The 27,139-nt window shown below is 38.5% G+C and overlaps 1 pseudogene; it reads left to right on the forward strand.

Annotated features, from left to right (window-relative positions):
- Nucleotides 1–25,921, forward strand: part of LOC137235316 (uncharacterized) — a 67,757-nt pseudogene extending 41,836 nt beyond the window's left edge.
- The last annotated feature ends 1,218 nt before the right edge of the window (nt 25,922–27,139 follow it).

The raw sequence follows: 27,139 nt of genomic DNA on the forward strand, positions 1-27,139 counted from the left end.
TATATAACAGATTGTATATATGTACAAATCGCGTGTGCATATGAAAAAAACAGTAAAAAATTTTGTCGACGAAACAAGGTGTACTTCAGAAAGTTGCAATTGATGTTTAGAAAATTACAATTGAAGTTCAGAATTTTCAATTGAAGTTCAGAAAATTACAATTAAAGTTCAGAATTTTCAATTTGAAGTTCAGAAAATTACAACTGAAGTTCGGAATTTCTATTTGTAGTTCAAAAAATCCAATTGAAGTTCAGAATTTAAAATTGAAGTTCAGAAAATTTCATTTGAAGTTCAGAAAATTACAATTGTAGTTCAGAAACTTTCAATACGGGTTGCTTGTGGGAAAATTCTGCGAGAAATTAAATACATAGAATAAACTCATTAAGTTCATTTAATCCGAAACATGTTTTATACTGCCTTGTAATAGAGCTACAAAAAACCTGTTGGGTTCATGAAATTATTATTTAATTCTCTTATGTCTTTTATCGATAAGCTATCCTACGACGCGGAGAGCGGAGTTATTCTACGGAAAATATTTACATGCTTATATACATATCAAAGGTGCCTAAGTCCACTGCTGACATTTTTAGAGATTATGCATTCCGGGGTATTTTCGGGAGATCGTGAAAGTTTCGGGAGTCCCCAAAAACATCCCGGAAGAATCCGCAAATGACCTTGGAAGACTCCCCAAAAGACCTGCAAACGAAACGGAAGACTCCAAAATTCATTTCGGAAATACCAGCAAATGACTTCTTTTCTTTCCTTTCCTTTTGTTTTCTCTTTTTTTCTTTTCTCTTCTCTTCTCTTCTCTTCTCTTCTCTTCTCTTCTTTTCTTTTCTTTTCTCTTCTCTTCTTTTCTTTTCTTTTCTCTTCTTTTCTTTCCTTTTCTTTTCTTTTTTTATTTTCTTTTCTTTTCTTTTCTCTTCTTTTCTTTTCTTTTTTCTTTTCTTTTCTTTTATTTTATTTTATTTTATTTTATTTTTATTTTATTTTATTTTATTTTCTTTTCTTTTCTCTTCTTTTCTTTTCTTTCCTTTTCTTTTCTCTTGTTTTCTTTTCTTTTCTTTTCTTTTCTTTTCTTTTCTTTTCTTTTCTTTTCTTTTCTTTTCTCTTCTTTTCTTTTCTTTTCTTTTTTCTTTTCTCTTCTTCTCTTTTCTTTTCTTTTCTTTTCTTTTCTTTTCTTTTCTTTTCTTTTCTTTTCTTTTCTTTTCTTTTCTTTTATTTTCCTTTCTTTTCTTTTCTTTTCTTGTCTTGTCTTGTCTTTTCTTTTCTTTTCTTTTCTCTTCTTTTCTTTTCTTTTCTTTTCTTTTCTCTTCTTTTCTTTTCTTTTCTTTTCTTTTATTTTCCTTTCTTTTCTTTTCTCTTCTTTTCTTTTCTTTTCTTTTCTTTTCTTTTCTTTTCTTTTCTTTTCTTTTCTTGTCTTGTCTTGTCTGGTCTTGTCTTTTTTTTTCCTTTCTTTTCTTGTCTTGTCTTGTCTTGTCTGGTCTTGTCTTGTCTTGTCTTGTCTTTTCTTTTCTCTCCTTTTCTTTCTTTTCTTTTCTTTCCTTTTCTTTTCTCTTCTTTTCTTTTCTTTTCTTTTCTTTTCTTTTCTTTTCTCTTCCTTTCTCTTCTTTTCTTTTCTTTTCTTTTCTTTTCTTTTCTTTTTTCTTTTCTCTTCTCTTTTCTTTTCTTTTGTTTTCTTTTCTTTTCTTTTCTTTTCTTTTCTTTTCTTTTCTTTTCTTTTCTTTCCTTATCTTTTCTTGTCTTGTCTTGTCTTGTCTTGTCTTGTCTTGTCTTGTCTTGTCTTGTCTGGTCTTGTCTTGTCTTTTCTTTTCTTTTCTTGTCTTGTCTGTTCTTGTCTTGTCTTGTCTTGTCTTTTCTTTTCTCTTCTTTTCCTTTCTTTTCTTTCCTTTTCTTTTCTTTTCTTTTCTTTTCTCTTCTTCTCTTTTCTTTTCTTTTCTTTTCTCTTCTTTTCTTTTCTTGTCTTGTCTTGTCTTGTCTTTTCTTTTCTTGTCTTTTCTTTTCTTTTTTAATTTTATTTTTTTAAGCGTATGTATTTTCATTTCCCGTAGAAACTTCTACAAGCAATCCATATGGGTTGAAAGTTTCTGAACTTCAACTGAAATTTTCTAAACTTCAATTGCAACTTTCTGAACTACACCTGAAATAGGTGTAGAATCAATATTTACTTGGAAGAAAGACGAGAATTTCTTTTTTCGTGAAACAATTTTTTTTGGTGACTTCTCGTCGTCAAATTTTGAATCGCGGCCTTTCTTTGTATGCACAAATAAAATGTATTAAATATTTAGTTGATTTGACCTAAGAGAAGAAATGTAAGCTTCTTTTGCATTCCACAGTTTGAAGTGTTCATTAAATGTATGCATCTACTTTTCATACTGTCACGGATATTAGCATCACTAAGCTATACCATCACTAAGGCGATGCTAAGGCCATGCCAAGCAGTATTTACGTCAATAATCAAATCATGTATACACATATATAAGGCAGCCGAAAGAGATGTCACACACAGATGCATTTACTTATACGCCTATGTGTACTCGAGAGACTGTAAACTACAAACATTCACATCAATAATTCAATCATTATGTATCTACATAAACGAATAAATAATTGCGTCTACACATATGTACGTATTCGAGCAGTGGAGCGGCAATGCACAAACACATGCATATATCTTATCTGAGTTGTCACAAGAGAGAGCAATAATTTGTGCACGTAGTTGTGGCTGGCGATTTTGTAGCCGAAACTAACTAGTAACTTCTGGAAATAGAAGAGCCTAGATGTATGCAGCGTAAACTATAAAAGTGGCGCAAGCGAGTAAGAAGTAATTCAGTTTGATTTGAGTTGTCAAGCAGTTGCGAGTAAGACGATATCTAGCGAGCAATAGCAGTATTATTTTGAATAGTAGAGTTTCATTGAGCTATCAATCAGCGTGGTTATTAAGCAAGCTATTCGTTGCACAGTTTGAGTGTAATTGTGAAGTACTTTAATAAAGGCCATTTTGCATTGTTACAAATTGGAGTTATTTATTCAACAGTTTCGAACTTAGCAGAGGATTGCAAATAAGAGGATTTGCAAGCAAATTCGTTACAATTGGTGTCAGAAGAGGAATTGTTGAATAAATTCCAGAGGACAACAAGGACATGGCAAAGTTCTGTGAATTGAAGATCCAGCAACTAAAGAAGGAGTTGGAGAGCCGTGAATTGAATACAAGCGGCGTTAAACTCGAACTTCAGGCACGGCTACGAGAGGCAATGGAAGCAGAAGGAATTGATGTGGACGAGTATGTCTTTTATCCTGATGAGGACGAGACAACAGCAAAAATTGCAGAGAAAAATGAAACACCGCAGACAATGGCGAACACAGACCTAAACATGATGTTGGCTGCAATATCGGCACAAATGTCCGAAATGTCATCACAAATATCTACCAACATGTCGTCACAATTGGCATCCGAACTGGAATCGCAAAAGACAGAAATAACATCTCAACTGTCATCACAGATGGAATCCCGAGAGACACGTATAACATCAAAGATGTCATCTCAGCTGGAATCGCAGGAGAACCGTATAACAGCGAAGACTGAAGCACAAGAGGCACGTATATCCGAAATGTCGGCGCAAATTTCAGCACAGATATCATCACAGATCTCTGCTCAACTGGAAGAGCAAGAAGAACGTATTTCCTCGAAGTTGGAGGCGCAAGATACAAAAATTTTACAGTTTGAAGAAAAAATCGAGGCCAAGGTGGATGCTTTGAGAGGACGTATCGAGCAGTTGCAACTAAATCGCCCAGCAGTTTCAACGAGTAATCCAAAGGTAAAAACACCATCCCTTGACGGTTCTGTTCCTTTCCAGGTCTTTAAACTACAGTTTGAGAAGACCGCAGCAGTGAACAACTGGAATGTGGAAGATAAAGTTGCCGCACTCTTCGTAGCATTGAAAGGACCAGCTGCCGAAATCTTACGGACTATTCCAGAGTACGAACGGAACAGTTATGACGCATTGATGGCTGCTGTAGAACGCCGATACGGAAGCGAACACAGGAAACAGATATTTCAAATAGAATTGCAAAGCCGCTACCAAAAAGCTAACGAGACTTTGCAGGAGTTTGCTTCGGACATTGAAAGATTGGCTCATCTTGCAAATGCGGATGCACCCGTGGAATACACTGAAAGGGTAAAAATTCAGACCTTTATAAATGGCATACGGGACGCCGAAACAAAGCGTGCTACATACGCAAACCCAAAGCCAACATTTGCAGAAACGGTGTCACAAGCTCTGATTCAGGAAACAGCGTCACTTCTGTGTAAGCCAGTTTTCAAAGCACGCTGTGTGGAAGTAAAAAGGCCAGAGTGGGTAGACACAATTTTGGAAGCACTGAAGGGATCTCAACAGAAGAACGCCGGAGTTATTAAATGTTTCAAGTGCGGCAACCCAGGTCACATTGCACGTCATTGAGATCTTGGTCCTAATAGTTCCAACAATGTGGGTGGCCGTAAACGCAAAGATGGCGGAAATGAGCAAGAACGTGTCGAATGTAAAGAACGAAAACTTGCCCCGGCTGTTGACTGTCCTGTGATATCTGTGTCGCAAATTGGAAGGAAATTAAGCAGTCTTACCGTCAGAGGGAATGTGGATGGTAAAGAGCGTGTACTGACTGTAGATACGGGGGCATCTCATTCCTTGATTCGATCTGATTTGGTCTACAGGAGAGTAAATTCATTACCTGGAGCAAGGTTGCGTACGGTCACAGGCGAATATAATCAAGTCCAAGGCGAAGTGGTATGTGAGGTATTAATTGGAAAAGTCATGGTTCTACACAAATTCGTTGTGGCGGAGATCGTTGATGAAGTCATATTGGGAGTGGACTTCTTGGTTGACCATGACGTCAGGATCGATATGCGGAGAAAAATTATGCGCTCTAAGAACCAGGACATACCACTTAACTTTAGTTTGGAAAAAGGGTTCAGCAGTAATCGAGTACTGGTGGAAAAGACTCGACAAAGACCACGAAAGTCAAAGGCAAAGGTTGATAGATCGAATCAAAATCAAAAGTACCTGCGAGAGAAACACTGGCATTGACAAAACCTAAAAGACGCAGGAAAACGAAGCAACGAATTTCTGAGAAAGAATGCGAGGGTAGTTTCAAGCCGGAGCGCACTACTGTTGTGAAATGTGGGAACGATACCGATTATGCAAAGCAAATCCGTCCAGTGCAAGCTCTACGAAGTGGTTCATTGACCAAACAACAGAGTGTGAAGGAACGGCCCAGGGTAATGAGTAGTAAGGTGAAACACTGGCATGGCAAGAACTTTAATTAGGAAGGTTTCTTGGCGGGAGATTTGGTACTGTTAAACAACCCTCACCGGCGGAAAGGTGTTCCGCCAAATTTCGGTGCAGTTGCAAAGGCCCGTACAAAGTTGTGAAGAAGATCAGTGATACCATCTACCGCATACAAACCACTGGGAAACCACGGATTAGAAGAGTGGTACATTTGGAGATGCTGGCGGCAGTTAGATCGGGAGATTTGTCTGATCGGGACGATCAGACTTAGGTGGAGGGCAGTGTCACGGATATTAGCATCACTAAGCTATACCATCACTAAGGCGATGCTAAGGCCATGCCAAGCAGTATTTACGTCAATAATCAAATCATGTATACACATATATAAGGCAGCCGAAAGAGATGTCGCACACAGATGCATTTACTTATACGCCTATGTGTACTCGAGGGACTGTAAACTACAAACATTCACATCACTAATTCAATCATTATGTATCTACATAAACGAATAAATAATTGCGTCTACACATATGTACGTATTCGAGCAGTGGAGCGGCAATGCACAAACACATGCATATATCTTATCTGAGTTGTCACAAGAGAGAGCAATAATTTGTGTACGTAGTTGTGGCTGGCGATTTTGTAGCCGAAACTAACTAGTAACTTCTGGAAATAGAAGAGCCTAGATGTATGCAGCGTAAACTATAAAAGTGGCGCAAGCGAGTAAGAAGTAATTCAGTTTAATTTGACTTGTCAAGCAGTTGCGATTAAGACGATATCTAGCGAGCAATAGCAGTATTATTTTGAATAGTAGAGTTTCATTGAGCTATCAATCAGCGTGGTTATTAAGCAAGCTATTCGTTGCACAGTTTGAGTGTTATTGTGAAGTACTTTAATAAAGGCCATTTTGCATTATTACAAATTGGAGTTATTTATTCAACAGTTTAGTGATTCGAACTTAGCGGAGGATTGCAAATAAGAGGATTTGCAAGCAAATCCGTTACAACACTATTCAGGAAAATTTTTTTTATATGTTATAATAATGGTATGTTTGTACCTATTGAACCGTTTTGTATTCCACAATTTGATTTACTTAAATGTATATGCTTTGTATAGTTTGTTTAAAAGCGTATATTAGACATGTATATTTATTTAGTATAACAGTGGCGGGTGTACAAATATATTAACTGTTTGCCACTTTTGCAAAAAAAAAGATACTGAGAATTTTAATTTTATTTTTTGGATATTAAAAGCTATAAATGTATGCCTTAAGTATAAGTTCATCAAAATGAGATTAATAAGAATATGTACATACACTGTTGTGCAAAACAAAAGCAACAAATTTCCTGCAAATATATAATTGGTTGTGTTTCTCATGCTAATCTATTTAAGAAAACGGTTTGTTTTTTAGATATGATGTAGTTATTGACAGGTCAACTGTTTATAAAACATTTACTGACTTAAAGCAGTTACATGTAAGCAGAACAACAAAAATGTGAAGTTTGCCTAGTATGGAACTGTGCAAAACAAAAGCAACAAACTCCTTTTTGAAACAGGATCTTTCTTTTTGACTACATTATTACACCTCCGACCAGAAGGTGCAACTGTGCTTCGAGTAGTGACATTAGCGGCCACTCCCCATTGGTCCTTAATAGCAGAGGGTAACGATTTCGCGCTAAATAAGCTTTAACTGGGAACATTTATTTTTTTATGGACCGATAGGGGTTTCTAGCGGATTCAAGGCTTTTAACTAGGTCGACGAATATAGGCCCGTTGATTCCTAAATGATAAATTATTAGCTTTGAGTATTACTTCAGGTCGTTTCCGTATTGAACAATTTTCCTCTGCCGCATATTCAACTGCGTCTGCACGATTAGTTTTCGTTTAAAACTTAATTTTATAATAAAATTGGGGAGTGACAAAAACTATTTTTTGAAGATGGGTCTCTCACAAGTTCCTATCATAATTTGATTACATTCGTTCGAAATGGTTAGTTTCTCAACCCTCGATTTCATGAAGGGCCTACAAAACTTGAGTCCAAAAAGGAATAAGTAAAGCGAATTTCGAATGGTTCTCAGATGAACGCTGTTAAGAAAATCGCGTTGGTTCATTGATGGTCCGTTCGAACGAATGTAATCAAATTATGAAAGAACTTGTTCTTCTACCTTATTATAAAATTAAATTCTAAACGAAAACTAATCGTGCAGACGCAGTTGAGTGTGCGGCAAAGGAAAATTGTTCAATACGGAAGCGACCTGAAGTAACACTCAAAGCTAATAAATTATCATCTAGGAATCAACGGGCTTATATTCTATAATTCGTTGACCTATTTAAAAGCCTTGAATACCCTTAAAACCCCTATCGGGCTATAAAAAAGGTAATGTTCCCAGTTAAAGCTTATTTAGCGCGAAATCGTTACTCTCTGTTATTAAGGACCAATGTGGTTTGGCCGCTAAGATCACTATATGTAAATTCTTTAAGTCAGTGAATGTTTTATAAATAGTTGACCTGTAAATGACTACATCATATTTTAGCAAAACCGTTTCCTGAAATAGATTAGCGTGAGAAATACAACCAATTATATATTTGCAAGAAATTTGTTGCTTTTGTTTTGCACAACTGTGTATGTATAATACATTTGTTTTTTATGAATTTTTATACTGATAAAAACTTTTCCCATTATTATCTTGTTTGCTCTATGATTTTTAATTTGTGGTAAGAGCACGCTTTTACCAATTTTGCTTTCAAATTGAAGAACATCTTTAAGACAGATATCAGATAAAAGATCTCTATATCTGTGTTGCACCTTTTTTCTTAGTATTGAATTATTTTAGTTTATTTTGTCAAAGCAAAGAAACTACTGCGAAAATGTTTGTTTCATCACACCAAGTGCTCATTAATTCACTTAATTTGTATAATAACATACTGGCAAATAAAGACAGAATTTTATAAAAACAAGTCTTTTTTGGTTGATAGTATCTGAAGCTCCCAATTAGACACAGGTTCCAAAATCATCGCAAAAAGACCACGAAAAACTTTCCAAAACGCCCCGGAAGACTCCCCAAAATCATGCCGGAAAGACCCCGAATGACTCCCAAAAATTATCCAGTAAGCATCCCGAAAGGACTTCTGAAGACTCCCCAAAATCATCCCGAAAGGACCCCGAATGACTCCCCCAAATCATCCGTAAAAGACTCCGGAAGAGTCCCCAACACTCATCACCAAAAACCTCGGAAGGACCAGGAAGAGTCCTCAAATTAAACCACGTAAGACTACGTAAAGACACCGGGAGAAGGGCAGAAGACTCCCCAAAAGACCCCGGAAGGACCCCTGATGACTCCCCAAAATCATGCCGAAAGGTTCCGGAAAGACCCGGAAGCCTCCCCAAGAGATCCCGGAAATAACCCTGATGACTCCCCAAACTCATCCCGAAAGGACCTGGGAAGGACCCGGAAGTCACATCAAAATCATCCTGAAAAGACCGTGCAAGACTCCCCAAAAGACCCCGTAAGAAACATGGGAGACTTCCCAAAATTCCCCGGAAGAAACCCAGAAGACTCCCCAAAACCATCCCGAAAAACCTCGGAAAAGCCCGGAAGACTCCCCAAAATTATTCCGAAGATATCCTGGAAGGGCCCTTGAATACTCCCCAAATTCATCCCGAAAAGACCTGCGAAGGAACAGCAAGTACCCCCAAAATCATGCCGAGGACTCCGGAAGATTCTATAAAATCATATCGAAAAGACCTCGGAAAAGCGCGGAACACTTCCCAAAACTATCCCCAAGAGATCCCAGAAGGAGCCCGGCAGACTCCCCAAAACCATGCCGAAAAGATCCCGGAATAACCCTTAGAGAATCCCCAAACTCATCCCGAAAAGACTAGGGAAGGACCCGAGGTCTCCCCAAAATCATCCTATGAAGACCCTGGAAGGAAATAAATAAGCTTTAACAAGAAAAGAAAAAATAAAATTAAGATCACTACGTGTAAATTCTTTAAGTCAGTGAATGCTTTATAAACAGTTGACCTAAATGACTACATCATAATTTAGCAAAACCGTTTCTTTAAATAGATTACCATGAGAAATACAACCAAATATATATTTGCAAGAAATTTGTTGCTTTTGTTTCGCACAACAGAGTATGTATAATACATTTGTTTTTTTATGAATTTTTATACTGATAAAAACTTTTCGCATTATTATCTTGTTTACTCTATAATTTTTAATTTGTGATAAGAGCACGCTTTTACCAATTTTGCTTCCAAATTGAAGAACATCTTTAAGAAAATATCAGATAAAAAATCTGTATATCTGTGTTGCACCTTTTTTCGTTGTATTGAATTATTTTAGTTTATTTTGTCAAAGCAAAGAAACTACTGCAAAAATGTTTGTTTCATCACACCAAGTGTTCATTAATTCACTTAATTTGTATACTAATATACTGGCAAATAAAGACAGAATTTTATAAAAACAAGTCTTTTTTGGTTGATGGTATCTGAAGCTCCCAAAACGCCCCGGAAGACTCCCCAAAATCATGCCAGAAAGACCCCGAATGACTCCCAAAAATTCTCCAGTAAGCATCCCGAAAGGACTTGTGAAGACTCCCCAAAATCATCCCGAAAGGACCCCGAATGACTCCCCAAAATCATCCGTAAAAGACTCCGGAAGAGTCCCCAACACTCATCACCAAAAACCTCGGAAGGACCAGGAAGAGTCCTCAAATTCAAACCCGTAAGACCACGTAAAAACACCTGGAGAAGAGCAGAAGACTCCCCAAAAGATCCCAGAAGGACCCCTGATTACTCCCCAAAATCATGCCGAAAGGTTCCGGAAAGACCCGGAAGCCTCCCCAAGATATCCCGGAAATAACCCTGATGACTCCCCAAACTCATCCCGAAAGGACCTGGGAAGGACCCGGAAGTCACATCAAAATCATCCTGCGAAGACCGTGCAAGACTCCCCAAAAGACCCCGTAAGAAACATGGTAGACTTCCCAAAATTCCCCGGAGGAAACCCAGAAGAGACCCAAAACCATTCCGAAAAACCTCGGAAAAGCCCGGAAGACTCCCCAAAATTATTCCGAAGATATCCTGGAAGGGCCCTTGAATACTCCCCAAATTCATCCCGAAAAGACCTGCGAAGGAACAGCAAGTATCCCCAAAATCATGCCGAGGACTCCGGAAGATTCTATAAAATCATATCGAAAAGACCTCGGAAAAGTGCGGAACACTTCCCAAAACTATCCTCAAGAGATCCCAGAAGGAGCCCGGCAGACTCTCCAAAACCATGCCGAAAAGATCCCGGAATAACCCTTAGAGAATCCCCAAACTCATCCCGAAAAGACTAGGGAAGGACCCGGAGGTCTCCCCAAAATCATCCTATGAATACCCTGGAAGGAAATAAATAAGCTTTAACAAGAAAAGAAAAAATAAAATTAAGTTCTAAACGAAAACTAATCGTGCAGACGCAGTTGAGTATGCGGCAAAGGAAATTTGTTCAATACGGAAACGACCTGAAGTAACACTCAAAGCTAATAAATTATCATCTAGGAATCAACGGGCTTATATTCTATTATTCGTTGACCTATTTAAAAGCCTTGAATCCCCTTAAAACCCCTATCGGGCTATAAAAAAGGTAATGTTCCCAGTTAAAGCTTATTTAGCGCGAAATCGTTACTCTCTGCTATTAAGAACCAATGGCGTTTGTCCGCTAAGATCACTACATGTAAATTCTTTAAGTCAGTGAATGTTTTATAAACAGTTGACCTAAATGACTACATCATAATTTAGCAAAACCGTTTCCTTAAATAGATTACCATGAGAAATACAACCAAATATATATTTGCAAGAAATTTGTTGCTTTTGTTTCGCACAACAGTGTACGTATAATACATTTGTTATACTCAGTTGAGCAGAGCTCACAGAGTATATTAACTTTGATTGCATAACGGTTGGTTGTACAGGTATAAAGGAATCGAGATAGATATAGACTTCCATATATCAAAATCAGCAGTATCGAAAAAAATTCGATTGAGCCATGTCCGTCCGTCCGTCCGTCCGTCCGTCTGTCCGTTAACACGATAACTTGAGTAAATTTTGAGGTATCTTGATGAAATTTGGTATGTAGGTTCCTGGGCACTCATCTAAGATCGCTATTTAAAGTGAACGATATCGGACAATAACCACGCCCACTTTTTCGATATCGAAAATTTCGAAAAATCGAAAAAGTGCGATAATTCATTACGAAATACGCATTAAGCGATGAAACTTGGTAGGTAAGTTGAGCCTATGACGCAGAATAGAAAACTAATAAAATTTAGGACAATGGGCGTGGCACCGCCCACTTTTAAATGAAGGTAATTTAGAAGTTTTGCAAGCTGTAATTAGGCAGTCGTTGAAGATATCATGATGAAATTTGGCAGGAACGTTACTCTTATTACTTTATGTCTGCTTAATAAAAATTAGCAAAATCGGAGAACGACCACGCCCACTTTTTAAATAATTTTTTTTTTTAATTCAAATTTTAAAAGAAAAGCTAATATCTTTACAGCATATAAGTAAAATATGCCAACATTCAACTCCAGTAATGATATGGTGCAATAAAATACAAAAATAAAAGAAAATTTCAAAATGGGAGTGGCTCCGCCCTTTTTCATTTAATTTGTCTAGGATGCTTTTAATGCCATAAGTCGAACAAAAATTAACCAATCCTTGTGAAATTTGGTAGAGGCTTAGCTCCTAGGACGACAACTGTTTTCTGTGAAAAAGGGCGAAATCGGTTGAAACCACGCCCAGTTTTTATAAACAGTCGACCGCCTGTCCTTCCGTTCGGCCGTTAACACGATAACTTGAGCAAAAATCGATATATCTTTACTAAAATCAGTTCACGTACTTATCTGAATTCACTTTGTATTGGTGTAAAAAATGGCCGAAATCCGACTATGACCACGCCCACTTTTTCGATATCGAAAATTACGAAAAATAAAAAAAATGCCATAATTATATACCAAATACGAAAAAAGGAATGAAACATGGTAATTGCATTGGTCTATTGACGCAAAATATAACTTTAGAAAAAAACTTGGTAAAATGGGTGTGACACCTACCATATTAAGTAGAAGAAAATGAAAAAGTTTTGCAGGGCGAAATCAAAAGCCCTTGGAATCTTGGAAGGAATACTGTACGTGGTATTACATATATAAATAAATTAGCGGTACCCGACAGATGATGTTCTGGATCACCCTAGTCCACATTTTGGTAGATATCTCCAAAACGCCTTCACATATACAACTAAGGGCCACTCCCTTTTAAAATCCTCATTAATACCTTTAATTTAATTCTAGAGTTACCCCTGGTCCACGTTTATGGCGATATCTCGAAAAGGCGTCCACATATAGAACTAAGGCCCACTCCTTTTTAAAATACTCATTAACACCTTTCATTCGATACCCATATCGTACAAACAAATTCTAGAGTCACCCCTGGTATACCTTCATGTCGATATCTCGAAAAGGCGTCCACCTATAGAACTAAGGCCCACGCCTTTTTAAAATACTCATTAACACCTTTCATTTGATACCCATATCGTACAAAAAAACTCTAGAGTAACCCCTGGCCATCCTTTATGGCGATATCTCGAAAAGGCATCCACCTATAGAACTAAGGCCCACTCCCTTTTAAAATACTCATTAACACCTTTCATTTGATACCCATATCGTATAAACAAATTCTAGAGTCACCCCTGGTCCACCTTTATGTCGATATCTCGAAAAGGCGTCCACCTATAGAACTAAGGCCCACGCCATTTTAAAATACTCATTAACACCTTTCATTTGATACCCATATCGTACAAACAAATTCTAGAGTCACCCCTGGTATACCTTTATGGAGATATCTCGAAAAGGCGTCCACCTATAGAACTGAGACCCACGCCCTTTTAAAATACTCATTAACACCTTTCATTTGATACCCATATCGTACAAACAAATTCTAGTGTCACCCCTGGTCCACCTTTATGGCGATATCCCGAAAAGGCGTCCACCTATAGAACTAAGACCCACGCCCTTTTAAAATACTCATTAACACCTTTCATTTGATACCCATATCGTACAAACAAATTCTAGTGTCACCCCTGGTCCACCTTTATGGCGATATCCCGAAAAGGCGTCCGTCCACCTATAGAACTAAGGCCCACACCCTTTTAAAATACTCATTAGCACCTTTCATTTGATACCCGTATTGTACAAACGCATTCTAGAGTTACCCCTGGTCCACGTTTATGGTGATATCCCGAAAAGGCGTCCACCTATAGAACAAAGGCCCACTCCCTTTTAAAACACTTATTACACTTATCGTTTGACACCCATATTGTACAAACGCATTCTAGAGTCAACCCAGGTCCACTTTTATAACGATATTCCGAAATGCGTCCACCTATAGAACTTAGGCCCACTCCCTTTTAAAATACTCATTAACACCTTTCATTTGATACCCATATAGTACAAACAAATTCTAGAGTCACCCCTGGTCCACGTTTATGGCGATATCTCGAAAAGGCGTCCACATATAGAAATAAGGCCCACGCCCTCTTAAAATACTCATTAACACCTTTCATTTGATACTCATATCGTATAAACAAATTCTAGAGTCACCCCTGGTCCACCTTTATGTCGATATCTCGAAAAGGCGTCCACCTATAGAACTAAGGCCCACGCCCTTTTAAAATACTCATTAACACCTTTCATTTGATACCCATATCGTACAAACAAATTCTAGAGTCACCCCTGGTATACCTTTATGGAGATATCTCGAAAAGGCGTCCACCTATAGAACTAAGACCCACGCCCTTTTAAAATACTCATTAACACCTTTCATTTGATACCCATATCGTACAAACAAATTCTAGTGTCACCCCTGGTCCACCTTTATGGCGATATCCCGAAAAGGCGTCCACCTATAGAACTAAGGCCCACACCCTTTTAAAATACTCATTAGCACCTTTCATTTGATACCCGTATTGTACAAACGCATTCTAGAGTCACCCCTGGTCCACGTTTATGGCGATATCCCGAAAAGGCGTCCACCTATAGAACAAAGGCCCACTCCCTTTTAAAACACTTATTACACTTATCGTTTGACACCCATATTGTACAAACGCATTCTAGAGTCAACCCAGGTCCACTTTTATAACGATATTCCGAAATGCGTCCACCTATAGAACTTAGGCCCACTCCCTTTTAAAATACTCATTAACACCTTTCATTTGATACTCATATCGTATAAACAAATTCTAGAGTCACCCCTGGTCCACCTTTATGTCGATATCTCGAAAAGGCGTCCACCTATAGAACTTATGCCCACTCCCTTTTAAAATACTCATTAACACCTTTCATTTGATACCCATATAGTACAAACAAATTCTAGAGTCACCCCTGGTCCACGTTTATGGCGATATCTCGAAAAGGCGTCCACATATAGAAATAAGGCCCACGCCCTCTTAAAATACTCATTAACACCTTTCGTTTGATACTCATATCGTACAAACAAATTCTAGAGTCACCCCTGGTTCATCTTTATGGCGATATCTCGAAAAGGCTTACATCTATAGAACTTAGGCCCACGCTCTTTTAAAATACTCATTAATACCTTTTATTTGATACCCATATCGTACAAAATAAATTCTAGAGTCACCCCTGGTCCACCTTTATGGCGATATCTCGAAAAGACGTCCACCTATAGAACTTAGGCCCACTCCCTTTTAAAATTATCATTAACACATTTCATTTGATACCCATATCGTACAAACAAATTCTCGAGTCAGGCCTGGTGCACCTTTATGGCGATATCCCTAAATGGCGTCCATCTATAGATCTATGGCCCACTTCCTCTTAAAATACTCTTTAATACCTTCCATTTGATACACATGTGATACAAACACATTCCAGGGTTACCCTAGGTTCCTTTTACAACATGGTGATTTCCCTTACTTTGTCTCCACAGCTCTCAACTGAGTATGTAATGTTCGGTTACACCCGAACTTAGCCTTCCTTACTTGTTTTTTTATGAATTTTTATACTGATAAAAACTTTTCGCATTATTATCTTGTTTATTCTATAATTTTTAATTTGTGGTAAGAGCACGCTTTTACCAATTTTGCTTCCAAATTGAAGAACATCTTTAAGAAAGATATCAGATAAAAAATCTGTATATCTGTGTTGCATCTTTTTTCGTTGTATTGAATTATTTTAGTTTATTTTGTCAAAGCAAAGAAACTACTGCAAAAATGTTTGTTTCATCACACCAAGTGTTCATTAATTCACTTAATTTGTATACTAATATATTGGCAAATAAAGACAGAATTTTATAAAAAGAAGTCTTTTTTGGTTGATGGTATCTGAAGCTCCCAATTAGACACATGTTCCAAAATCATCGCAAAAAGACTCCGAAAAACTTTCCAAAACGCCCCGGAAGACTCCCCAAAATCATGCCAGAAAGACCCCGAATGACTCCCAAAAATTATCCAGTAAGCATCCCGAAAGGACTTGTGAAGACTCCTCAAAATCATCCCGAAAGGACCCCGAATGACTCCCCAAAATCATCCGTAAAACACTCCGGAAGAGTCCCCAACACTCATCACCAAAAACCTCGGAAGGACCAGGAAGAGTCCTCAAATTTAACTCAGTAAGACCACGTAAAGACACCGGGAGAACGGCAGAAGACTCCCCAAAAGCCCCGGAAGGACCCCTGATGACTCCCCAAAATCGTGCCGAAAGATTCCGGAAAGACCCGGAAGCCTCCCCAAGAGATCCCGGAAATAACCCTGATGACTCCCCAAACTCATCCCGAAAGGACCTGGGAAGGACTCGGAAGTCACATCAAAATCATCCTAAAAAGACAGTGGATGACTCCCCAAAAGACCCCGTAAGAAACATGGTAGGCTCCTCAAAATGCCCCAGAAGACTCCCCAAAACCATTCCGAAAAAACTTCGGAAAAGCCCGGAATACCCCAAAATTATCCCGAAGATATCGTGGAAGGACCCCTGAAGACTCCCCAAATTCATCCCGAAAAGACCTGCGAAGGAACAGAAAGTATCCCCAAAATCATGCCGAGGACCCCGAATGATTCTATAAAATCATATCGAAAAGACCTCAGAAAAGCGCGGAACACTTCCCAAAATTATCCCCAAGAGATCCCAGAGGAGCCCGGAAGACTCCCCAAAACTATGCCGAAAAGATCCCGGAAGAACCCTTACAGAATCCCCAAACTCATCCCGAAAAGACTAGGGACAGACCCGGAAGTCTCCCCAAATTCATCGTATGAAGACCCTGTTATTGTTTTCAATGTCAAAAAATCAAAATTTGAGTTTTCGTTTTGCGTTCATTGTGGCAGACAAACTTGCAACATGCGTTACATCAAAGTAACGCCACCGCCAAAACAACGCAAAAGTCGATTGTGGTTGGGCCTTTAGGTATATGGCAAAAATATAGAATGATGGAATTTTAGAAGGTGGCGCATTGCGCATGTAGACATTAGTTGAGTTGATTGTATATTCCGATCAGTTCTCTTTTTAAAATAAAATTTATCAATAACAGGCTTTTCTGATCTAAGTCCAGCGTGCAAATAAAACTAAATTATTCCACTATTATCCCAACGTTTCGCTAATCTTTGTTAGCATCTTCAGGGGGCATTTATTTTAAAAAATCCCTGCCACAAACAAAAGTTAAAATTGCAAGATAGTTAAATGAGTAAAAATTTTTTTTTTTTTAACAAGAAACACTTACACTATTGGATTTCATATCGAAAACATGAACATAAAACAACAAAAGCATTAGTCACTTAAACATATACATACATGAATAAACTATGATCAGTACCATCTAACCATCATGGTAGTCTTGTCAATACTAAATATTCTTATTTTTATATTTGTAAACATGCTATGTAGGCGGCAGCAATGTTTTCTGTATCCTCGCGTTTGTTCATTGTCTTTTCTCGTCTTTCCATTATTCTCAGGCTTTCCAATGTGTATCTTGTTGTTATTCTCTTTTCTTTGTCTATAATTTTCGCATTTTTAAAATCAGCTGTATGACCACTTGTCAACATATGCTGTGATAACGCTGTGCTGGTCTTTTGTTTTTTTATGTCAGCTTCATGTTCTCCCAGTCTAACAGCTAAGGCTCGCTTTGTTGTGCCAATATATATTTGATCGAATTTTTCATGTTCTCTTCCTTTGCATTTTATCTCGTATATAACGTTGTTTTGTTGTTGAGGCTGTATAGGATGTTTTGTTTTTGTATATATTGTAGAGACGGTGTGGTTTGATTTGTAAGCAAGGGTTGTGTGTTGTGTTGTTGCTATATTGTGATGAATATTGTGATGAATATTTGTTTGAAGTTGACAGAAAATATTCATCACAATATAGCAACAACACAACACACAACCCTTGCTTACAAATCAAACCACACCGTCTCTACAATATATACAAAAACAAAACATCCTATACAGCCTCAACAACAAAACAACGTTATATACGAGATAAAATGCAAAGGAAGAGAACATGAAAAATGCGATCAAATATATATTGGCACAACAAAGCGAGCCTTAGCTGTTAGACTGGGAGAACATGAAGCTGACATAAAAAAACAAAAGACCAGCACAGCGTTATCACAGCATATGTTGACAAGTGGTCATACAGCTGATTTAAAAAATGCGAAAATTATAGACAAAGAAAAGAGAATAACAACAAGATACACATTGGAAAGCCTGAGAATAATGGAAAGACGAGAAAAGACAATGAACAAACGCGAGGATACAGAAAACATTGCTGCCGCCTACATAGCATGTTTGCAAATATAAAAATTAGAATATTTAGTATTGACAAGACTACCATGATGGTTAGATGGTACTGATCATAGTTTATTCATGTTTATGTTATTTTATGTTCATGTTTTCGATACGAAATCCAATAGTGTAAGTGTTTCTTGTTAAAAAAAAAAAAAATTTTACTCATTTAACTATCTTGTAATTTTAACTTTTGTTTGTGGCAGGGATTTTTTAAAATAAATGCCCCCTGAAGATGCTAACAAAGATTAGCGAAACGTTGGGATAATAGTGGAATAATTTAGTTTTATTTGCACGCTGGACTTAGATCAGAAAAGCCTGTTATTGATAAATTTTATATTAGTTGAGTTGTTTTTTATGGGCAATTATTACGTCATTTTCCTATAGCTCTTGTTTTTTTTCTATCTCTCTTTCATTCGCTTAAGTAGGCAACTGTGACGTCAATGCGCAGGACGAAGCAATTTTGAACTCGTGAATGTGAGACCTGGGTTGTTATTTGTGAAGATATAGAAGCGTTAAATGTTTTCGATACTCATGGTGAAATTATACAAGGTGGAAGTATGAAGCCCAATTATAAAAGGTGGAAGTATGAAGCACGATTGAGTAATCTAAAGTTTATGTAGAATTTGACAACTGATTATGAATACTCCCTAGACCGAGAGTACATTTTGGAAGTATGGAAATGAATATTGAAAACAGTAAAAATTGTGAGAGGCATTAAATAATTGTATGGTATTAAATGTAAAGTGCAAAAGGAGGCAATTGGGAAAAACTTTACAACAACTAAGGCATGACGTAGGTGAATGCAGTTGTAACCATTTCAACTATCGTAGGAGTGCGAATCTCACTCCTGAGAGAAAAGGCTTTGAAGAGATTTATAAGGTATAATCGAAACAGCTGTCGCCTTGTTCGTCCTGATGTCACGTTGTTTAAAGTTTTCCCAAATTATTAAATAAATTGTAAAGTTTTAAATATTTCGTGGTTAAACTAAACAGCACGAGCAGTCGCCGAAATTTTACATCGACCTAGACCGGAGATAAATAGAGCGAATTCATTCAAATTTTGTATTTGGTCTAAAAATGGTGTGAGGTTTCACAAAATCATACCGGAAGGTATCTCAAATGCCTGCAGAAGAGTCCCAAAATCATCCCAAAAGGACCCCGAAAGGACCTCGGAAGGTCCCCCGCTCACTTTTCTAAAATTGCTCATAAAAAACAGCTTATCTTTTGTTTACATGCGCAATGCGCAATCTTGTTTATTGATTTGTGGATCAAGACTAGTGGCATTGTTCGATAATTCGATAAATTCAACCGTTCAGAAAAGCACATTCCCATCATCTGTCAAATAAAATAAAAGCAAAATTAATTATTATGAAGAAAAAAGCTTAAGTACTGGAACTAGCCAGAAGTATAAACCGCTGAAATGAATTTCAACGCGTAATTGTAGCTTTCTAAACATTGTAACTTTCTGAACATGTTGTTACATGTGTTAAAAACTAAACATCATAATGACCATTGAAGCGTTCATGGATTTTCTATCCAGTAAAGATGGATGGCTGCAACAATGCACAAGAGCCAAGTCTATTCCAATCATTTTAAAATTAGCCACAATTCTCAGATTTTGCGCTAGGGATTGTCTGAACTGAGCATCGGCTACGAGAATGCATTCGGAATTTTTTCCACCTGATCCTTTCTGCATGTTCGTTTTGTTATAAACGGATTTTGTCCAATTTATGAAATCAGCTTCCAAGCAGTTGTTTTGTATTCACGACCTTGGACTTATATGCAGGGTTCTTAAATTATATTGACTAAATTATTTTTATTTAACTTTGTTATTATGTTACTTTGAACTTTGTAATTTTAATGTTTTACAATATTTTAATTTTCAAAAGTTTTGTTATTATGCAATTTTGCATCATGAAAATATAACACTTTCTTTTAAATAACTTTTGTGTGAATATTAATTTTAATAAAAATAAGGCATCCAACACTACATACGATTAATACAAATAGTTTGAAATTACTATTAGGTAGCAAAAAAGTAGACAAACACAAAAAATTTACATTTCAAACAATTTTCTTCTAATACGATACAGCGGCGACGACAAATTTCCATTCGCTTCAAAATTAGATACACAACGAAAATTTCGACAGAGATTAGATGTCATAATACCAATTTTTAATTCGATTTTCAATGTTCGATAACTAGCGAAAATCGAAGATCGAAAAATGTTCATACTAGGGGCCCATATAAGTATATATATATACTTCGACTGAATAACATATTGGAAATGGTCATTATCGTGACATTGACGATAGCGATAAAAATGACCATGTTGTTTTGCGGGGCAGTGGACCCGGGGAAGTCGGGCGTGTGCGTTGCAAATAAAAGAAATAAAACACCGAATTAGTATCAAAACAATAACAATTTTATTCACTATATTAAAAGGGCTTTGTTTATTGCAAGGGGTTTAACAAATTCAAATTAATTCAAATCCACAGGGCATGTGCACATTTAAATTTAGGCAAGTGATTAATTGGAAATCTAGATTCAATAACAATCGCAAATATTAAATTGTAAAAATATAGAACCCCACAAAGCGGAGAATTAATTACAGCACACTTTACTATGCACTTGGCAAATTCACATGTAGGAAAATTAGTTATCTCAAATATTATTTATAATGAGAATCGCAACTGAGAAAAAAAATGAAAAATGGTTGGTTTGGATAACTCACCTTGGGCTAGCTGCTGGCTCTTTGACGTTCCAAAATAGAAAGAAAGACCAAGACCGCGAACAAGTCCGCGGCACCCGCCGATAGCTAACTTTCGTTGAGTTTTTCCCCTTCGAAGTTAGCTTTCGGCTGGTGTTAGCCGTTACCGGTAATAATAATAAAAACTAATGTGCGTGTTAGGGTGGTCCGAAATGTTTAGGCTGGTGGCCTAAACATGCCGGCCCCCTTGCGGCGAGCAATTTGAAATAGGGTGAGTGCGCCAGCAACCTTCCCAAGGCGGGATAAACTTAACTAAAATTAAAAAATATGGTATGTATGTATAGGCGGATCGTCAGTACGCTCTCCGGCGGACATCCATGCTCGCCGTAATGCAGCCTCGCTGAACTGTGGATGAAAAGAGAAAAAACGTTAGTGGTCATGTACGTGGGGTTGCTTGGTTTTAGTGCACTTTACTTATTGAATGGACAGATGCCTGATTATTGCTGGTGGGCTCCCGACACTACCAACCCGAATATGGTGGCTTGAGTCAGCAGCCCGCCGACGTTCGACGGTGGTGTGCCGCTAACCATTAGGCTGGCGTAGACGTCGGCACCTAGTGTGAGCCGGACAGGTGTAGACCGGTGGAAAGCTGGATCCGCCAACTTCATGAATTGGAATGGCGTGGCTACCGATGGATCCAGCGTTGCTGTCGGACTAAGCCGTGAATATCGCGCCACCACTGTGGCCTGGGTTGTCACGGCTCCCGTTACCCCGTATTTCCCTCGCAGAACAAGCGTGCACTTCACATGATAGGACGTGCCGGTACGCTCTAACCCGAGGTCCTTTGCGAGATTCGCATCTATGATTGAATTCGGAGCGCACGGATCGATAAGGGCGCGTACTGCGTGGAGCTTCCCTCCTGCTGCTATCCGAACGACCGCCGTTGGAGCTATGGCTACGAATGCACGTGTGATGGACGTTGCTAGAGGCGTCTCCCGGATTCGTCCTGTTCTGAAGCCGGTGGGCGTTGTTGGTTGGCGCGCGAGCGTGGTTACTTGGTTACGCGCATTATACGGGGCCGCCCTACCAATTGAGCGTCGTGACGAGCGGGACGGACGCGGTTCCGCGTCGCCACGGCGCCCCCCGGTAGAGCGGTGCGATGGGGGGAAAGGACGTGTCTCCCCGCCATCCCCGCGTTGTACGTTTGTAGGCTTCTCGTGTCGTAGGAGCGGTCGGAAACGTTGTGGTCCTGAACCGCCTTGTGGTGTCGTGGCTAGTGTCGCAGTAGGATCTTCCCGTCGTTCGATCTCTTCCTCGGCGACGTCCGCTTCCCACCACAGGGTTTGTTCCGTGACGTGGATGGATAGGGCTCCGTCGGAGCTCTCTTCGCCATCACTCTCGTGGGACGGTGGTAGAACGTCGTCGAGGTGTGTTGACGTGTGGTGCTGCTCGTTGCACCGATGACAGCGATCTTCGCTGGGACATGTCTTCCGTTGGTGGAATGGCGATAGGCAATTTGTGCAATATCTGAAATCTATGATCGTCTTTAGTCGATCCAGGTTCGTCATGCCCCGGTAAATCGGGCAGAGCCTTATGCTGTGTGGCTTTTGACATAGCCGGCAAGGGACGCTGAATGTGGTGCCGCGTGCCTCCGTCTTTGCGCGTTTGTGGGACAATCCGGTCATTCTGGAATATCAAATTGTTAGTAGAACATTCGTAGATGTCCTTAGGTTGGGTGGCTTATGAGCGGAGACAAGGAGCTCAATTGGCTGAGCTTGTGGTTGGCGTACTCGGGATAAAGGGTTGTGTGGAACGAATAATCTTATGAAGTTATTATGTCGATGTAATGATGTGTCTGTAGTGGTTGAAACCACTGTTATATTTCATATAATTTGATCGAGATACGCCTAAAGGTATCTTTAGTGTTGGTAAATATTGTCATCATAACGAAATTCTGATGTTGAAAGCAGTCACCAATGGTGAGGGAAAAAATAAGTAAAAATCAACAAATTGTTGAATATAGACTGAAGGCAAACTATATTCTTGTATATTCTTTAGTGTTTGCCTAATACACGCAATATGCGGTAATACACGCCACATTTGTGTCGCAGATGGTATCACGAGTTACCCGTGTATTTTCACGGCTCCTTGTAATTGCCCTACAAAAATTTGGTCACAAAACTTACCCACGCCGATACAAATGTGGCTATGAATATGACCTATGAATGCCTGTAAAATGACTAGTCAAATGACGTCGTGCAGATAAAATGTGCGACAGATGTAAAGAGGCCTTTACTCGCTGTCTGGGAACATTATTTGTGTTGATTTGGGCCATGTTGTGTGAGAATCACAAATTGTGGTGTGTTTGTTGATTTCAACACAACTCCGCGGGAATAGCCTACACTAACGAGTGTGGTAATTTGTAGAGCTGTCAGTTGTTCATTCTTCCAATCGTTGGAAGGAGACAGCTGTGTTGTGTGAGAATCACAAATTGTGGTGTGTTTGTTGATTTCAACACAACTCTGCGGGCATAGCCTACACTAACGAGTGTGGCAATTTGTAGAGCTGTCAGTTGTTCATTCTTCCAATCGTTGGAAGGAGACAGCTGTGCGGTGCTGCCCATTGCAGTGTAATGATACATAATTGTCATGTCGTGATGATATTTAGAGACAGCTCGCGACTGAGCCCTGACGCGACATTAAATGTATAGGCTTTTCTAAAAGCTTAATTTCTTCCTTGTTTGTAGTATCGAAAGCATATAGGACACTCCTTTATTCTTGCTTGGATTTCAAGCTAAAAGGACTGACGAAACTTTATCGGAACTTCAATACGCGAAGACAATTTCAAGCATGAAAGCGAGACCACTATTGAGTGTGGCATGTTTTGTTTATGTGTCACATTTTAATTTTACACAGATAAACCGCGACAATTATTTCGGTCTCGAGTGGTTCACCTTGTGTCTTTATGCCCAAATTTTCAAACTACAAACTTTTCTCAAAACAAGGAAGGAAGAAAAAAAGACGGCCGAATGTCAGAAAAAACTATCGAAATACAACCTGGCGCATGTGTTTTCAGTGAGACCAGGCGGTATCTTCAGGGTTTTCGTTAGTTGAATTTTTTGTTCGGTTATTAACACTCGAATTTGTTGGATCCCGCGGATCCGAGTTGTAATACTCTTTGGATCGCGCGCAATGTGCTTACTGCGTAAGAACCGAAAAAAGCAAATGTCATCGGGTGGCAACCTGATTTCGTTCATTCAAAATGACATTCATTCATGGAAATGAGTATAGATACATTTTGAATGAATTTTTACTATGAAGAAAAACTTGTAATGGGTAAGTATAAGTATGCCAGTATCGTTCCCTTTTTTTATAATTTTACAAAGTTACTAAATTTTTATTCTTTTATTTCATTTCAGGTACTCTTTTGGCCGCCGAAACTGGTTCTGGTAAAACAGGAGCTTTCTGTTTACCCATTGTGCAAATAGTTTGGGAAACGTTACGCGATTTAGAGGGGGGAAAGGTTAGCAAAACTGCTGCTTCTGGTGGCGCTATTGCACCATGGAAAATTATGAAGAGCAGAACATGCATTAACCTGTTAAATATGAACAAATACTATCGCACTGGTTTCATGCGTCATTTAAGTGATGATAGGAATAAAAATGAAAGGCTTCATCCTATCCCACGTACGCTAGGTATTCTCGCAAATGATATGCGTTCCATAAAGAGCTATTTTGTACCATTTTTGAAAAGGAAAGCGACACCTAAAAAGTTAATTGATTCGTGATTTCGCGGCGTAAATCCATTAACAGAAGGAAATGAGTTTCAGACGCATTGTGATGTTCTTGTAGTTGGTGAAGGAGCCATAGCAGCCTCTATTGCGTATTGGTTGAAAAAGAAAGCTCGTAATGGACTAAGCGTTGTGGTTTTGGAGAGAGATATACCGCATTTAGATGGCAGAGTTTGTTCAACTTTGCCTGTGGGTGGATTGCACCAACAGTTCTATTTACCTGAAAATATAGAAATGTCACTTTTCGGAGCACAATTTATTATGAATGCAAAAGAGGATCTTGGTATTAATCTCAACTATGACCCACAAGGCTTTCTCACATTGGCATCAAACAAAAATGCTCAAACTCTAAAAGAAATGGCACTAATCCAAACCGAATTGGGAGCGCGTATTGAATTACTAACGCCAGAACGCCTAAGAGCGAAATTCCCCTGGTTAAAAACTGATGACGTAGCACTTAGTTGTCAAGGACTCGAAAAACACGGATGGTTCGATGCAAATAACTTCCTATTAGGACTCAGATTCAAAGCTAAAGAATATGAAGCTTATTTTTGTAATGCTGAATTAATTGACTTTGAATTCCAAAATCTATCAGATGTTATCGTGGAGGGTGAAAATAAAGCGTCCTCCTACAACGCTTTAGACAAGGCAGTCGTTAAAATGCCAGATGGAGATTTGAGGACAATTAAATTCGCAATTTGTGTTATAGCAACCGAAAACAATACGGAAAACACTGCAATACTAGCAAAAATTGGTAGTGGTTCCGGTGGATTACTACGTACTCCACTGCCCACACAGCGCCGTGAATTCTATGGCTATAGTTTTAATGCCGATTTGGATAGAGCTGCAAGTTTAAACACGCCATGTATAGTCGATTTCAATGGTACACATTTTCGAAGAGACGGTCTAACTGGTAACTATATAGCAGGATTTAGTACAACTGCGACATCTGATAGTGAAAGTAAATTAAAAGAAAACGATTTTAAAAATATTATACTACCAAGCTTAATACATAGATTGAAAATGTCGAAACCGCCTAAATTATGGATAGTTGGAAGAGTTCTTTTGACTATAATGTCTATGATGAAAATGGTATTATTGGAGCTCATCCGTACTATGATAATCCTTTTATAGCGACTGCATTTTCCTGCTTAGGCTTACAACAATCGCCTGCTGTGGGTAGGGCGATTTCAGAATTAATTATAGATGGACAGTTTCGCAAAATAGATTTAACGAGACTTAGTTTTGATCGAATTATTGTGGATGAGCCAACAGTTGAATATGCTTTTATGTAACTTGTGTTTATAGCTAAGGACATATGTATATGCATGCTTGGCAAAAGATCTGTTTGTACCTATGTTTAATAGCTTTTAGTCTTATCTGCTATGAATATCTTTTAGGATTCGGGGTGCTCCAACATTTGAAAAACCATTCCGAATCTAAAATAACCACATTGAAAAATTTCGAGTGCATTTAAGCAACCCTGACGTGCGTTCGCTATTACTGATTGGTGGTGTTAAGTTAGAAACGCAGAAAACTTCACTACAACAAGGTGTTCATATTGTAGTCGGTACACCTGGACGGCTTGAAGAGATGATTAGTAGTGGGTTTGTGTCGTTGACACATTGCAGATTCTTTGTTCTGGATGAAGCGGATGCATTGCTAAAACAGGGTTATACCGATTTAATCGATCGTCTTCACAAGCAAATACCAAAAATTACATCCGATGGGCGTCGTTTACAAATGGTTGTCTGCTCGGCTACACTTCATGCATTTGAAGTGAAAAGGATGGCTGATCGTTTAATGCCTTTTCCTACATGGGTTGATCTGAAGGGTGAAGATGCTGTGCCAGAAACTGTACACCACGTTGTGTGTATGGTCGCCCCTCAACAAGATACCACTTGGCATAATCTAAGACAACATATACGCACCGATGGTGTACATGCTCGTGATAATGTACAACCACAAAATCCTACCCCAGAAACATTATCAGAAGGTGTTAAAAATACTTAAAGGCGAATATTGCATATCTGCAATTGACCAACATAAAATGGATCGTGCCATTATCTTTTGTCGCACCAAATTAGATTGTGACAATTTGGAAAAATATTTTAAAACGGGTGGTGGCGATTGATGTTGTTGTTGTGGTGGCGATTGATGCTGTTGTGGCGGTTGTTGTATCTACCAGTTCTACCCGAAGACAAGCAACCCGATGATTGGAATTAATTTATGATGGTAAGTAGGTAGTAACGATAGCTAAAATCACCTTAATTTCAAAATCAGTTAATTTAACAGGTGGAACAACGTTGACAAAACAACTACCTCAAATGCTACTACAGCCAAACCACAGGAACGTACAGAACCTGCGCACCACATGACGGAGATTGATACGCCAAACGGATTTAAAGGTATGATGGTAAACTATATTACGTTAAGGTAATAAAATATTAGCAGCCCAATTCCCTTCTCCCATTCCTCGTATTCTAAATAAAAATTCCTTGTGAGTTTTTTTT

The sequence above is a fragment of the Eurosta solidaginis genome, chromosome X (assembly GCF_040869045.1).
Source record: "Eurosta solidaginis isolate ZX-2024a chromosome X, ASM4086904v1, whole genome shotgun sequence".
Classification (NCBI taxonomy): Eukaryota; Metazoa; Arthropoda; class Insecta; order Diptera; family Tephritidae; genus Eurosta; species Eurosta solidaginis.